At 41.1% G+C, this 13,452-nt stretch overlaps 1 protein-coding gene and 1 pseudogene across 1 annotated transcript in view; one reads left to right on the top strand and one right to left on the bottom strand.

The window, feature by feature from the left end:
- The window catches only part of MACROD2 (mono-ADP ribosylhydrolase 2), a 2,026,697-nt gene that overhangs the window by 931,347 nt on the left and 1,081,898 nt on the right, over positions 1–13,452 (top strand). The window lies entirely within an intron of this gene.
- Positions 2,714–3,136, bottom strand: LOC120367871 (large ribosomal subunit protein uL14 pseudogene; annotated as a pseudogene).

The raw sequence follows: 13,452 nt of genomic DNA, 5'->3' as shown, positions 1-13,452 counted from the left end.
AAGTGGGTAGAGCCGGGACTTAATTCCAGGCCATCTGGTCCGCAGAGTTTCCGCCTATGCCCCCATGCACTGGTGCCTCCTGCAGCACGTCAAAGAGTTTACCAAGACGAATGAGCTCAGATATTTAACTATCTAACCAGCCATCTGTCTGCCCTTCTGGCCCTTCTAGGATATCAATGTTTCTTAGAAAATGGACATAAATACCTGATGAGACAAGATTTGTATGGAGAGCCATGGGACTATCACCCCTATTCTAGATGCATAATAAAGCAACAGAAGAAGGCCACGTTCTCATTTTGTGCGGGCATAATGAGAGCAGCAGCATAGCTGCTCTTTTATACAAGCAGCCTTGAAGCCGTAATTCTATGCACCTTCAACCCATCTTCCTATGAGATTAGACCATCAGTCGTGGTCTCAGCAAAAACAATTAACACATCCAAATGAGAAAAAAAAACATCAGAAAAGTTTTAACGGGCTGGACACGGTGGCTCATGCTGTAATCCCAGCACTTTGGGAGGCTGAGGCGGGTGGATCACTTGAGGTTAGGAGTTTGAGACCAGCCTGGCCAACATGGCGAAAACTTGTCTCTACTAAAAATACAAAAATTAGCTGGGCATGGTGGCCTGCACCTGTGATCCCAGCTACTCAAGAGGCTGAGGCAGATGAATCGCTTGAACTCAGGAGGTGGAGGTTGCAGTGACCGAGATTGTGCCACTGCACTCTAGGCTGGGGGACAGAGCAAGACTCTGTCTCTAAAATAATAATATTAACAAAATAAGAAAATAAAAGGTTTAACAAAGGGACTCTCTGGAGGAGGACAAATATGTAGAGGGACTGTGACATCCAGTTGAAGACAGACCTCCAGTGGAGAGGGCTGAGGGAATAAGTACCCAGAGTGCACTCTTCTCTCTTCCTCCACTCTCCTGATGGGACTCCTTCTTGGCCTACTGGATACCAGAGGGTGAGGGACACCATTGATGAAGTCCATAAAGGTCAGCCTCCAGTTGCAGAACAGGGTGAAAAATGGGGATCGAACTGAGTGGACCAAAGAAAGATATTTGACACAGTTTTTCCAATCCTGTATTTCACACACACACACACACACACACACACACACACTTTCCTTCAGAATACACACACACCCCCTTCCACACACACACCCCTTCCACACACACACACACAGACACACACACACACACACCCCCACACACCCCGCTTCCTTCAGAAAAAGTTTTTCCATTGAAAGATTTAAATCCTTGTTCATTAAATCCTTGTTCAGGTTCTTCGATACCTTAGGAAGATTCTGAGAATATGAAACTCTAGCATCAAATGTATCCTGCCTTTTTTGGCACATTACTCAAGCCTGTTAAGGTCTTCTTGATTTCTAGTTCCCTCATTCAACACAGCAGTCCTCCAATCTAGTAGCTGCATCTCAGAATATCCTGGAAAGATCTTAGAGTACTAATTTTTCAGGCCTACCCCAGAGGTTTAGTGAATCTCAGGTAAGGCTCAGGAGTTTCTATACGTTTTTTGTTGTATTTAGTTTCTCAGGCAACCCTAATGTAGCCAATGAAAACTCAAGTATTGGGTATCCCTTGATATAACCACTTCAACACAAGGCTTGTGCTAGATACCGTTTTAGAATTTATCTTTGTCCAGAAACTCGTGGCTATCCCACTGGGACTAGATTCGGGAGTGTAGAGTGGAATGCTGGGATTGCCTAGGGAGCTTTTCTGAATTTCATTACCTCTTCCTGGGTTGGCCAAGCCTCATTCTGGAATCTTCTCACTACTACAAGGGAACTGCTATCATTGAAGGGAGCATGTCAAATCCTTCCAGTCTTCTAGCGCGAAGATGTTCCCAGACTCTAGATTTACCAGTAATCTTATGTACATGTGATTGTTTGACTTTTTGCATTAATTTTACTATTTGTATTTTCTCTATGTTGTGCTAGGATATTATGATAGACTCTGAAAATATTTTACTGGATTTGAATCATATCCATCAAACCTACTCACCCATTCTTCCTTGTTTTCTTTCTTCCAGAAGTACTAATTGTTCTAGGAACCAAGCACATTCCAGGCCTTAGGGATACCATAGTGTACAAGACAGCTGAGGTCCCTGCCCTCTTGTGCTTACCTTTCAGTGGGGCATGCAGACATTCAAAAAGTAAATAAAGGGTGCAAAAAAATTTTTTTTATTTTTTATTTTTTAAATTTTTATTGCATTTTAGGTTTGGGGGTACATGTGAAGAACATGCAAGATTGTTGCCTAGGTACACACGTGGCAGTGTGATTTGATGCCTTCCTCCCCATCACCTATATCTGGCATTTTTCCCCATGCTATCTCTCCCCAACACCCCACCCCCTGCTGTCCCTCACCTATTCCCCACCTCCACAGACCCCAGTGTGCGATGCTCCCCTCCCTGTGTCCATGTGTTCTCATTGTTCAACACCCGCCTATGAATGAGAACATGCGGTGTTTGATTTTCTGTTCTTGTGTCAGTTTGCTGAGAATGTTGGTTTCCAGGTTCATCCATGTCCCTACAAAGGATACAAACTCATCATTTTTGATGGCTGCATAATATTCCATGGTGTATATGTGCCACATTTTCCCTGTCCAGTCTATCATCAATGGGCATTTGGGTTGGTTCCAGGTCTTTGCTTTTTTTTTGGTTTTAAAGTTTTTTATTTTTTACAAATATACTGGAGAATCATGCATTGCTGCCAGCATTGGATGCAATCTGGGTCCACAGGTCTGCACACTCCTTTGCTACTGGTCCTATAATAGCAGAACCTTTCATCTTGCCTTTATTGTTCACTGTGACCCCTGCATTGTCTTCAGAATAAAGAAACGCGCCATCTTTTCTCCGGTATGACTTTCGTTGTCGAATGACCACTGCTGGATGTACCTTTTTTCTAAGCTCTGGTTTGCCTTTCTTGACTGTGGCCATCACCACGTCACCCACAACAGCAGCGGGAAGTCTGTTCAGCTGTCCCTTGATCCCCTTCACAGAGATGATACACAGGTTTTTGACTCCTTTGTTGTCAGCACGGTTGATTACCACTCCTACCGGAAAACCCGAGGAAATCGGGAATTTCACACCAGAGGACCCACCACGTCCTTGCTTTGACATCTTGAACTCCGGAAAGAAGGAAAAAGGAAGTAGATTCAAAGGACACTGGGATATGAACTTTGATGCCCCACCCCACAAAAAATATTTTTAATATGGGTATGTGGCATAAAGAAAACAAATGGTACCGGGCATGGTGGCTCACACCTGTAATCCCAGCACTTTGAGAGGCTAAGGTGGGAGGATTGCTTGAGCTCAGGAGTTCAAGACCAGTTTGGCCAACATGCAAGATCCCATCTCTTAAAAAAAAGAAAAAAAATGCAAATGAAGGGATATGGTGAACTGTAAGGAGTAGTTGGGATGGAGGCCATTGCTGGGAGGGCCTCTCAAAGGGTACCTAGGAGTTGAAAACTGAAGGTCAGAAAGGAGCCAGTCTTGCAGACATCCAGGAGAAGAGCATTTGAGGCAGAAGCAACAGCAAGTGAAAGTGCCCTGATATAGGAAAGAAACTTCAGAATTCAGTAATGCAGCGAGCTCATTTCAGAGTGACTTGTCCTTATTGATTTTATGCTGACCAGCAAAGAGATACTTCCATCTGCTCTGGGTCCCATAAACTACCTCTTCAGATGGCTGCTGAAAATGTTTCTCTGTCCCCTCCCCACAAGCTTTTAGCCAGCCCATATTTATATATGCCTGTAATAGATTAGAATAAAATAAATACATGAAAACTGCTGATAAATCAAAGCAACTAGTAAATCTTTGTAGCTCTCTCTCTTCCAGGAGCTGATCCAGGTTTTATGGAATCTGAAGCTTTTACAATTTTAAAGGTCCTTTAAAAAAAAATTCCAAATAAAATATTGCTGTGGCCCCACTCATGCAAGTGAAGGGCCCAGGAGCTTCAAACTGATTGGTTCCATGGTAAATTCACCTGTGCCTGGCACCTGTGTTTAGATAAGAGACTGAGAATGACCAAGAATCAAAATCCACGGAAAGTTGTAAGTAGGAGTCAGTGAAAAAGCATGTACTTCTGTGAATAGCCAGAGCACCCATGCTTTTCTCCATGTGAGCTGGTGAGGAGAGGGAGAGGAAAACTTGTTTAGATTTAACTATGGAGTTATTACGGCAATCACTAAGATAGGGACAGAAGGAAGTAGAAAGATACAGGCTGCTATTTTGTATTTTGTAAGGAGGCTGCTAAAGGAAGCTTTAGGCAAGTAAAGGAAGGTAGGCTAAGCAAATACATTGGAAACAAGATGAAATGGAAACTGCTGAAAGAGGTAGAGGTGGTCAGGACCAAGCCAGTGTGGGAGGTCAGGAGAGTGTGGAGGTTGTGTTGGTGGGTGCAGAAGAGCAGGACTCTGACATGGGACGATGGAGGTAGCATAGGCCGAGATGGGAAGGTCTGGGAGTGGAAGTGCAGGTACTTGGTGAAGGCAGTAGAAAAGGTGGTAGGGCATGAGTGTGCAGGCAGAGGAGGAAAGATGGTGGTGGTAGTGGTTGTAGGGCAAAGTTTGATTTCACTTGGGCCTACGGAGATCCATTCTTCCTGCCTTGTGTGAAATGCTTTGTTGCATAATTACTTCTGAGTCTCAAAAAATATTCTTATGAGTAATGGGGAATCAGTCATCTCTTACATTATCAAAACAAAGACTTAGTCACAAAATTCTCAGACTGTGGTCCAGTTTGGGTCCAGTGTTTTGACATTTACTTTCCAGGCAATAATAATGAGGTAAGTTTATTTCTTCGAGGTACATGTCATAATCTAATACATTCATATAATTTGTGAAGAACAAATCAGTGTAATCGGGAGAGACATATAATCTTAAATATTTGTCTTTTTGTCTTTTTAGTGCTAGAAACATTCAAATTCTTTTAACTATTTAAAAACATGTAATAAATTATTGTAAACTGTAGTCATTCTATTGATGTATGAATCACAAGGTCTTATTTCTTCTGTCAAGCTGTGTATTTGTACCCATTAATCAGCCTCAATTCATCCTCCCATCCCCTTACCCTTCCTAGCCTCTACTAATCACCAGTCTACCCTATCTTCATGAGATCCACCTTTTAGCTCCCATGTTTGATTGTTAGCATGTGATATTTGTCTTTCTATGCTTGGCTTATTTCACTTAACACAGTAACCTCCAGTTCCATCCATATTGCTGCAGATGACACATTCTTTTTTATTGGATGAATAATGTTCAGTTGCATGCATATACCATATTTTATTTATCCAGTCATTAATTGATAGGCACTTCAGTTGATTCCATATTTTGACTATTGTGAATAGTGCTGCAATGAACATGGGAGTGCAGATGCCTCTTCATTATATTTACTTCCTTTCTTCTGGATATATGCCTAGTACTGGAATTGCTAGATCACATAGCAGTTCTATTGTTAATTTTTTCAAGAACCTCCATACTGTTTTCCAGAGTGGATGTACCAATTTACATTTCTACCAACAATGTATAAGGGTTCCCCTTTCTCTGTATTCTTCTCAGCATCCATTATCCCTGTCTTTTTGATAACAGCCATTTTAACTGGGGTAAGAGGATATATTATTGTGGTTTTGATTTGCATTTCTCTGATGATGAGTCATGTTGAACATTTGAAAAGTGCTTGAGTGTTACCTTGATAAAACATAAACCAGGCTGGGCACAGTGACTCATACTGTAATTCTAGCATTTTGGCATTTTGGGAGGCCAAGATCAGTTGATCACTTGAGGCCAGGAGTTCAGGACTGGCCTGGCCAACATGATAAAACCTCAGATTTAGTAAAAATACAAAAATTAGCCAGGCATGGTGGCATGTGCCTGTAATCCCAGCTATTCAGGAAGCTGAGGCAGGAGATCACCTGAGCCGAAGAGGCAGAGGTTGCAGTGAGCCAAGATCATGCCCCTGCACCCGAGCCTGAGTGACTGTCTCAAAGCAAAACTAAACCAAACAGAATATGTGGTCAGGGAGAGAGATTTCTTCTAGAAAGTATTCTTTCTTCCATGATTTATAACAAATCAAGCCATCCACCTTCCTCAGCCTCCCGAAGTGCTGAGATTACAGGTGCATGCCCCATGCGCCCAGTCGACATTCTGATCTTCTGTAGGCACTCTTAACAGTGTGTTGCTTTTTTCTTGCTTTTCAAGCCTGCCAGGTGGTCACTTATTATCTATCATTAAATATCTGATATCTATCATTTTCTGCTTTTAAAATATGTTCCTCATATATATTAAATGTCATATATAAATTAAAATGACTTTTCTTAAATGTCAGCATGTTAGGACATACGTGTAATTCTGAAATAGAACAGTTGCCGCCCCCCTGCTCCTCCTCCTCCTTTTCTTCCTCTTCTTTCTCCTTCTCCTCCTTTTTTCTTCTTCTTTTTCTTCTCCTCCTTCTTCTCCTCTTCCTCCTCCTGCTTTTTCTTCTTCAGATATTTGGGTGTGCTCCGAGGTGTATCACCTTGATGAAACCTAAACCAAAGAGAATTTGTGGTCAGGGAGAGATTCCTTTTAGAAAATATTCTTTCTTTCTGAACGTGTAACAAATCAAGTGGCTGCAGAGCCGTTGTGTGGGTCAGCATTGGTGACAGCTTCATGAATGTTAACGTTGAATGTCACATGTCTGCTGGAAATCATCATAAGCCCCTGAATGTGGTTTTTAAAAGGCTTATGGTATGCTCAGGCATGACAGCAGACTGAATGTCACATCTTAGATTTATGCATATAAGCCTACATTTTTAAAAAGAGTAGAAAACTATTTTATGTGTTTGTTTCTGAATGTTCAAGCGTCTCACTTTATCTTTCCACTGTGCCTTCTATCCTGACTACTTTAACAGATAAAATAATTTGCAAAGATGGACAGCCATTTCCTTGCCAGGGTACAATCCAGTGTGGGTGATTTCTAAATGCTAATTAATTCCAACCTCAACTATTTTACCTGCTGTTTCAAAGCCTGGAAGCTTGTATTCATCACCTGAATGACAGCTGTTTCTAACCTCTTTTCCCTGAAAAGAAATAATGAAATTAAATAAACCTTTTGCATGCTAATCACTGACATTCTGAAGAGAGACAGTTGAAAAGTGCTCAAGTGTGAGTCTAAGGCAGACTTGAAGAATTGAAAGTCTTTGTCTACACCAACCGGTTCTTGAATTTTGACCAGATATTTGTGATGTGTAGCGAGAAAGGCTTGCAGGCGATTGATGAGACAGTGTTATCGTAAGTGAGAGAATAATTAAAAGCAACTTTAAGTATATTAGATGTCTACATTTAAGCAAGTTGAGCAGTATACATTTTTATTTAAATTTTATAGTATGTACTCTTTTTCATTTTTTTAATCTGGTGAATTTTTTTCCAAGTCAATGGACAGGTAGGAAAAGCAAGGCTATTTAATTTTTTTAAATTTGTTTACAAGCTGTTTTTGCGTTAGAGTTTTTTCAGTCTACTTAATTATCGCATCATAGTGGTTGATATATTACTTCCCAATCAGAGCTATCTTTGCCAAAATGTATTTTATTTCTACTATAATTTCAGTTTCTGTTTTTTACAATAATAATTGGAGTTAAGAGCATTTGACTGATTCCTCCTAAATAAAGTAAATTCTATGTGAGGACCATCTTCTTATATAGCAAACATGCACACCGACAGTTTTGGAAAGGATTATTTAATCTTCATGGGGGATTAACATGTAAATATCAATAGTAGATAATGTTTCCTGATTTGTTTAAAGGTATCTACCACTGAATGTTTTCTCCTGCATGTTCCTGACTTTCTATAAGACCCCAGATAGTATTGTTTAGTCAGAAGTTGTAGATCTCTCTGAGTTCATGCATCTCATTAATTTAAGTTGTTTTGATGATGCCTACTTTTGTTACAAGAGGATATGTTTCTTTTTATTGTTGTTTTAAGGTTATTATCATTCAGCAATTTTATTATCATATGGTAAAATGTGACCTTTTGGTGCGCCTTCTGTGAATTTTTAGTCATATAGCTTTGTGCAATTAGTCACTATTACAATCAGATAATAGAAGAGTTTTATCTTTCCCCAAAACACCTTGGTGCTATCCCTTTATTGACACCCGCTCTCCTCACCCCTAAGTCCTGAGATGGCGTTTTTGTGATGTTAAAATATAAAGAAGAATGAGAAGGAGGAGTAGGAGGAAGAAGAAGGAGCAAAAAGAAGAAAGGAAGGGAGAAGAGAGGTAGAGAGGGCGAGGAGAGGGAAGAAAGAAAAACTGGGGATGCAACCAGTTGAAATGTTCATTGGATCCTTATCAAGGATTGCGTGTGTTACCTGAGACAGTATCTTCGATACATTTCATTCCCTTTTCTTGTGTTAGAAGGTGAGATTGTTCAAACGGTTTCTGCAGTCAGCCTCTAAACTGGAAATGGTATACTGTGCCTTGAAAGTGGAGTGAGGCCCATTGATACCTTTCCTCGTACTATACTGTCAGTGCTAGGCTCGTCTGCTGTCAATTTGACATCATTCCCATCTATGGGATGCAGTGAAGAGGAACCAAGAAGCACATACCCCAGAGTCCCCTTTTCTTAATGGTTCTCAGTCCAGATTCCCAGTGAAGGGAACCGGTACGGGAGCTGGAGGCAGAAGAGATGTGGAGTCTGTTGCAGCTGAATGTGTGGCAGATGTGGGATTCCTGCTGGCTTGCAAACCACTCACTTGACTGCTGCAGACAGTAATCACTGAGGAGACCTTTCCAGGGAATTTCCAGGGCGGTTCCCCATAAGCCACTGAGAACCACCACTCTGGTGTTGCTTCAGGTTGAGGTTTCTGGGTCTGCCTTCTCACCCTTCTGCCTGCCCTTCCCATAACTTCCACTGTGACTTTTCTGTTCTTTATCCACTCTGGCTCACCTATCATTTGTGGAAACCCCAATTCCTGCATTAAATTTGCTATTTCTGGTGTCCCTTCAAGTGACTTGGTTTTCCTGCACAAATCTAGCTTACTGAACCCTGTTTTAAAGAGAAATTTAGTATGTGTGGCCAGCATTTAAAAATGGGAAGATTTCTCTTTGAAGTCCTAATGGCAGTTTTTCTTTTCCTTTTTGGAGACTGAGTCTTGCTCTATTGCCCAGGCTGTAGTGCAGTGGCATGATCTTGGCTTACTGCAACCTCTGCCTCCTGGGTTCAAGGGATTCTCCTGCCCCAGCCTCCTGAGTAGCTGGGTTTTAATAGAGCTTGGGTTCCACCATTTTGGTCAGCCTTGTCTCGAACTCCTGACCTCAAGTAATCTACCTGACTTGGCCTCCCAAAGTGCTGCTGGGATTATAGGTGTGAGCCACCATGCCCAGCTGACTTATCCTTTGAGAAGTCAAGTCAGGAAACACTGGACTAGCATTCTGGACTGAAGACAGGTGTGTGGAGTTTATGAGTGGCTGACCCCTTAGAAAGGGTATAATTGTCCACTTTACCACCTAGCCTTGCTAAATAATATCACCTTAGTCTTATTGATTAAAAGCTTACCAATTGCAAAGCTATTTTCTAGGAACTCTGGGTATATGGAGATATGTAAGAAGATCCCAATGCTTTCAAAGAGCTTTGGGGAATTAATTGAGGGAGACAAAGCAAGCGCGTTATTGTCCTATGATAGCAAAGTACACATGTGGAATGATCGTTTAAAGGAGGGTGAGAAAATAAAGTGAAAACATAAACTCATTAGCTCACTATTTGGGTATTGTCTTTTTTGAGACAAACGTCTCGCTCTGTCACCCAGGCTGAAGTGCAGTGGCTTGATCTCAGCTCACTGCAACCTCCACTTCCTGGGTTCAAGCAATTCCCTGCCTCAGCCTCCCACATAGCTGGCATTACAGACATCTGCTACCACACTTGGCTAATTTTTGTATTTTTGGTAGAGACAGAGTTTCACTATCTTGGCCAGGCTGGTCTTGAACTCCTGACCTTGTTATCCACCTGCTTCAGCCTCCCAATGTCCTGGGATTACAGGTATGAACCACTGTGCCTGGCCTATTTGGGAATTTTTAAATTACTCAAATAGAGTTTTATGATGGCCTCACTTGGTATTAATACTCTAATTGTTGATGAAATATTCAGTGTAATCCAGACAGGGTGGCTCACACCTGTAATCCCAGCACTTTGGGAGGCTAAAGCAGGTGGATCACCTGAGGTCCAAAGTTCAAGACCAGCCTGACCAACATGATGAAACCCTGTGTTTACTAAAAATACAAAAATTAGCTGGGGATAGTGCTGAGTGCCTGTAATCCCCAGTTACTGAGAAGGCAGAGGCAGGAGTATTGCCTGAACCCAGGAGGCGAAGGTTGCGGTGAGTCAAGATCACGCCATTGCACTCCAGCCTGGGTGGCAAGAGCAAATCTCTGTCTTAAAAAAAAAAAAAAAAGAATTTCATAAAATATAAACTTAGTGAATGTGTTGGAATAAATGTAAATTCATCTTTTTCCAAGTAAGCAAATTCTCAAAGTATGTTTCTTTAGAGTACTTTTGTTGATTGCTATTTCTATCACATATCTATATCTAAATACCAGTATATGTATATAAATTTAAAATGATATATTTCAGAAAAAAATTTAAAATTTTTCTGCACTTAAAATTTTTACAACATGTTGTATTTAAATAAAATACAAGTGGCATTATCAGGTTAATTACAGATAAAAATAAATCCATGATTAGCATTGCTAAAATACAGATAGATATAAATCTTTTTATTTCTTTTACTTTTGTTCTGCTTGGTGTTGCACAAATATGATAGCACATAATTTTTGAAGCAGGATTTTTTTTTACTTTATGTTGAGATATTTTGTGTACTGAAATTAAAATATGAAAATAAGTAATTGATTATTGTAAGGTCAATGTCTGTTGATTTTCTCTTCCTCCAGGTAAAAAAAGACGTTAGTTTATCAGTTTAGAGAAAAGGACACAGGTGCTTCCTAGTGGCAGGCAATAGCACACTCCATATAGGAATTCATAGATAAGCCTTTTTAAAGATTATTTCTTTTAATTCATTTTGATGCAGTGTGATTTATTTTTTGTGGAGGGAAGAAGTAGATTCAATTTTGTATTCTTCCCCAATGCCTGATGAAAGTATGGATAATGTCTATTTTGTTACGCGTGTGAGGTGGATGTGTGCGTGTGTGTATGTACACACATACACGTATATATTTTGGTGGAGACACAAAGGACATTTGTTTGAGCAACTCCAAACCTATGTAAGTTTGATCCATTCCAGATGGCCAGATATCTGGCTGTTGGATCCTTGGCTCAGCCCATTTCTTATCTCCTAAATATCCCTTTGTGCTTCCCTGAGAGTAGGGCGTGTCTTAGAACTCAAGGAGTTTCCTGTTAGGACAGCTCAAAGATTCGCCAAGCAAGCTGGGGACAGTCAAAGTTGTCTTACAGAAAAGGTTCACATCTTTTAACAAATGTACCTGTTTGAAAAGTGCATTTTGCTCTGTAACAGAGTTTCTGGATTTGTTATAGAGGCAGAACAGTAAAGTGAAGTGATTCTGAACATTGGGAAGATCAGCATGATTCCATTTCTGACTCTGGCATTGGCAGCAGGCCCTTGTATATGCTCTGAAAACTAGCTGAGCCTCAGTTTACCTTCCATATATGGGGGCACCAGCAGTACTTACCTCACAAGGGTGTTGTCAAGAATAAATGTGATAATTCAAGTAAAGGATTTAGCAAGATGATTGATTCATAATAAGTGGTAAACACGTGGTAACTGATAGTAACAGCATTGGGGCTAAGGCATTTGTGCTAAGACAGTGAGGCTCAAATTTGAGTGTGCATCAGAGTCACCTAGGGGGCTTATTAAAACACAGATGGCCTGCCCCCCACCCTTCAGAGTTTTGACTCAGGAAATCTGGATTTTGCATTTTTAGCCAGCTCCCAGGCAATGCTAATGCTGCTATCCTAAAACCGCAGAACAACCACTGACTTAAGGCATTCAGACTCCAGACTAGTTCTTTTGGGCAGGTGAGGATTGCAGTTTGGTCGTGTACCTGAGTGAAGGATCAGATGTGGGATTACATCTGTCAGCCTTGGGCAACGCTTCTAAAGCTACGATCCTGGTGGCTCAGCTGGCCCAGTGTTGTATCAAGTGCAACAAAACTAGGAAGTCCTGTATTTGCTTATATCTAGCATTCAACAACTCACAAAAACTTTCTATCTTGTTTTTCACATCCTTAACTTTCAAGGAGCAGCTCACTGGCCTGATCGAGAGCAACTTTTTCCCCTCAAGTCATCAGAGAACTGTCACCAGCTGGCACAGTTCTGCCTTCCTTTGGCACAGGACAAATATGGCATCCTCTGTGCCCCCACCAGCTGACTGCAGCTCTTTTGAGGAGTGAAGATTTTATTTCACTCTGGTTCCTTTTCAGGAGCAAATCTGTTTCCCTGGATTTTGTCAGGGAGGGTTTTGGGTAAGCTGAGCAGGCCATGCACAAATACTTGATGGGAGTGGGGAATGGCTGTGAACCAAATATTTTCACTTCTTCACACTAACTGAAACAGCTACCTTATCTGGTGACACGTATTCCAGTCAAATCCTTAACTAGCTGTGGACCGTCCTCAAATACCATTTGCTTATTTTGGCTTTAACAGTGGGTGGCATCTATCACTTATTGATTGTGACAGACCGTTGCTATGTTCTTCACCTGCAACATTTCCTTTCATCTTGCCAGGAGTCTATAGCCTGAGAAGTGGGGTGGCAAAGATACTCATAAAGTAACTGTTTGCAGCTGTTCTAATAGCAACACAGACCCATCTGTCTTGTAGTCTTCTTGCTGGTGGCCTCTGTCTACGAAACCTGTGGTGCTGCAAGCTCTAAATTAGGCCTCCCTGGGCCAAGAGCAGGGCAGAGAATTACAGAGATTCAATGGTGGGGCAGAGGCAGGGTAGGTGGCAGACAGGGGACAATAAGTAACTGGTATCTAGGGAAAATTTTAGGAGACAAAGGCTATGTCAAGTGCCTAGCCCAATACAGGACTTTTGCAAGTAACAAAACTAGTTTTTGAAGCCTGGATCATCTGAATCAAATTATCATCCTGCCAATGGAGCATGCCTTCCTTTTAGGAGCCTGCAAAACAGGTTGACGTTATCACAAAGCAAATTGTGTGTAAAATCAGCATTGTCCTTTCATGTATATGAGTAGGTAGAACTAGCCAGGTGGGGAAGTGTTCTCTCCTCCATTCTGAGATATTCTGCAATGAAAGGTTAAGAGTTATTTTTAGAAAATATGTACACTTTTCACTTAGATATCCACTCAGCAATAAGTACAACCATCAGGATTATGCTTTAGCCATTTGGCTTTTCTCTGCCCCCAGCCACACATTTAACCAAGACCAAAATGTTCACTTTAGTTCCAGAAAGATTTTTTTTTTCTTTGTAGAA

The sequence above is a fragment of the Saimiri boliviensis genome, chromosome 9, assembly GCF_048565385.1.
Source record: "Saimiri boliviensis isolate mSaiBol1 chromosome 9, mSaiBol1.pri, whole genome shotgun sequence".
NCBI lineage: Eukaryota > Metazoa > Chordata > Mammalia > Primates > Cebidae > Saimiri > Saimiri boliviensis.
The sequence above is the reverse complement of the archived record's forward strand: the minus strand, read 5'-3'. Positions and strand labels throughout refer to the sequence as shown.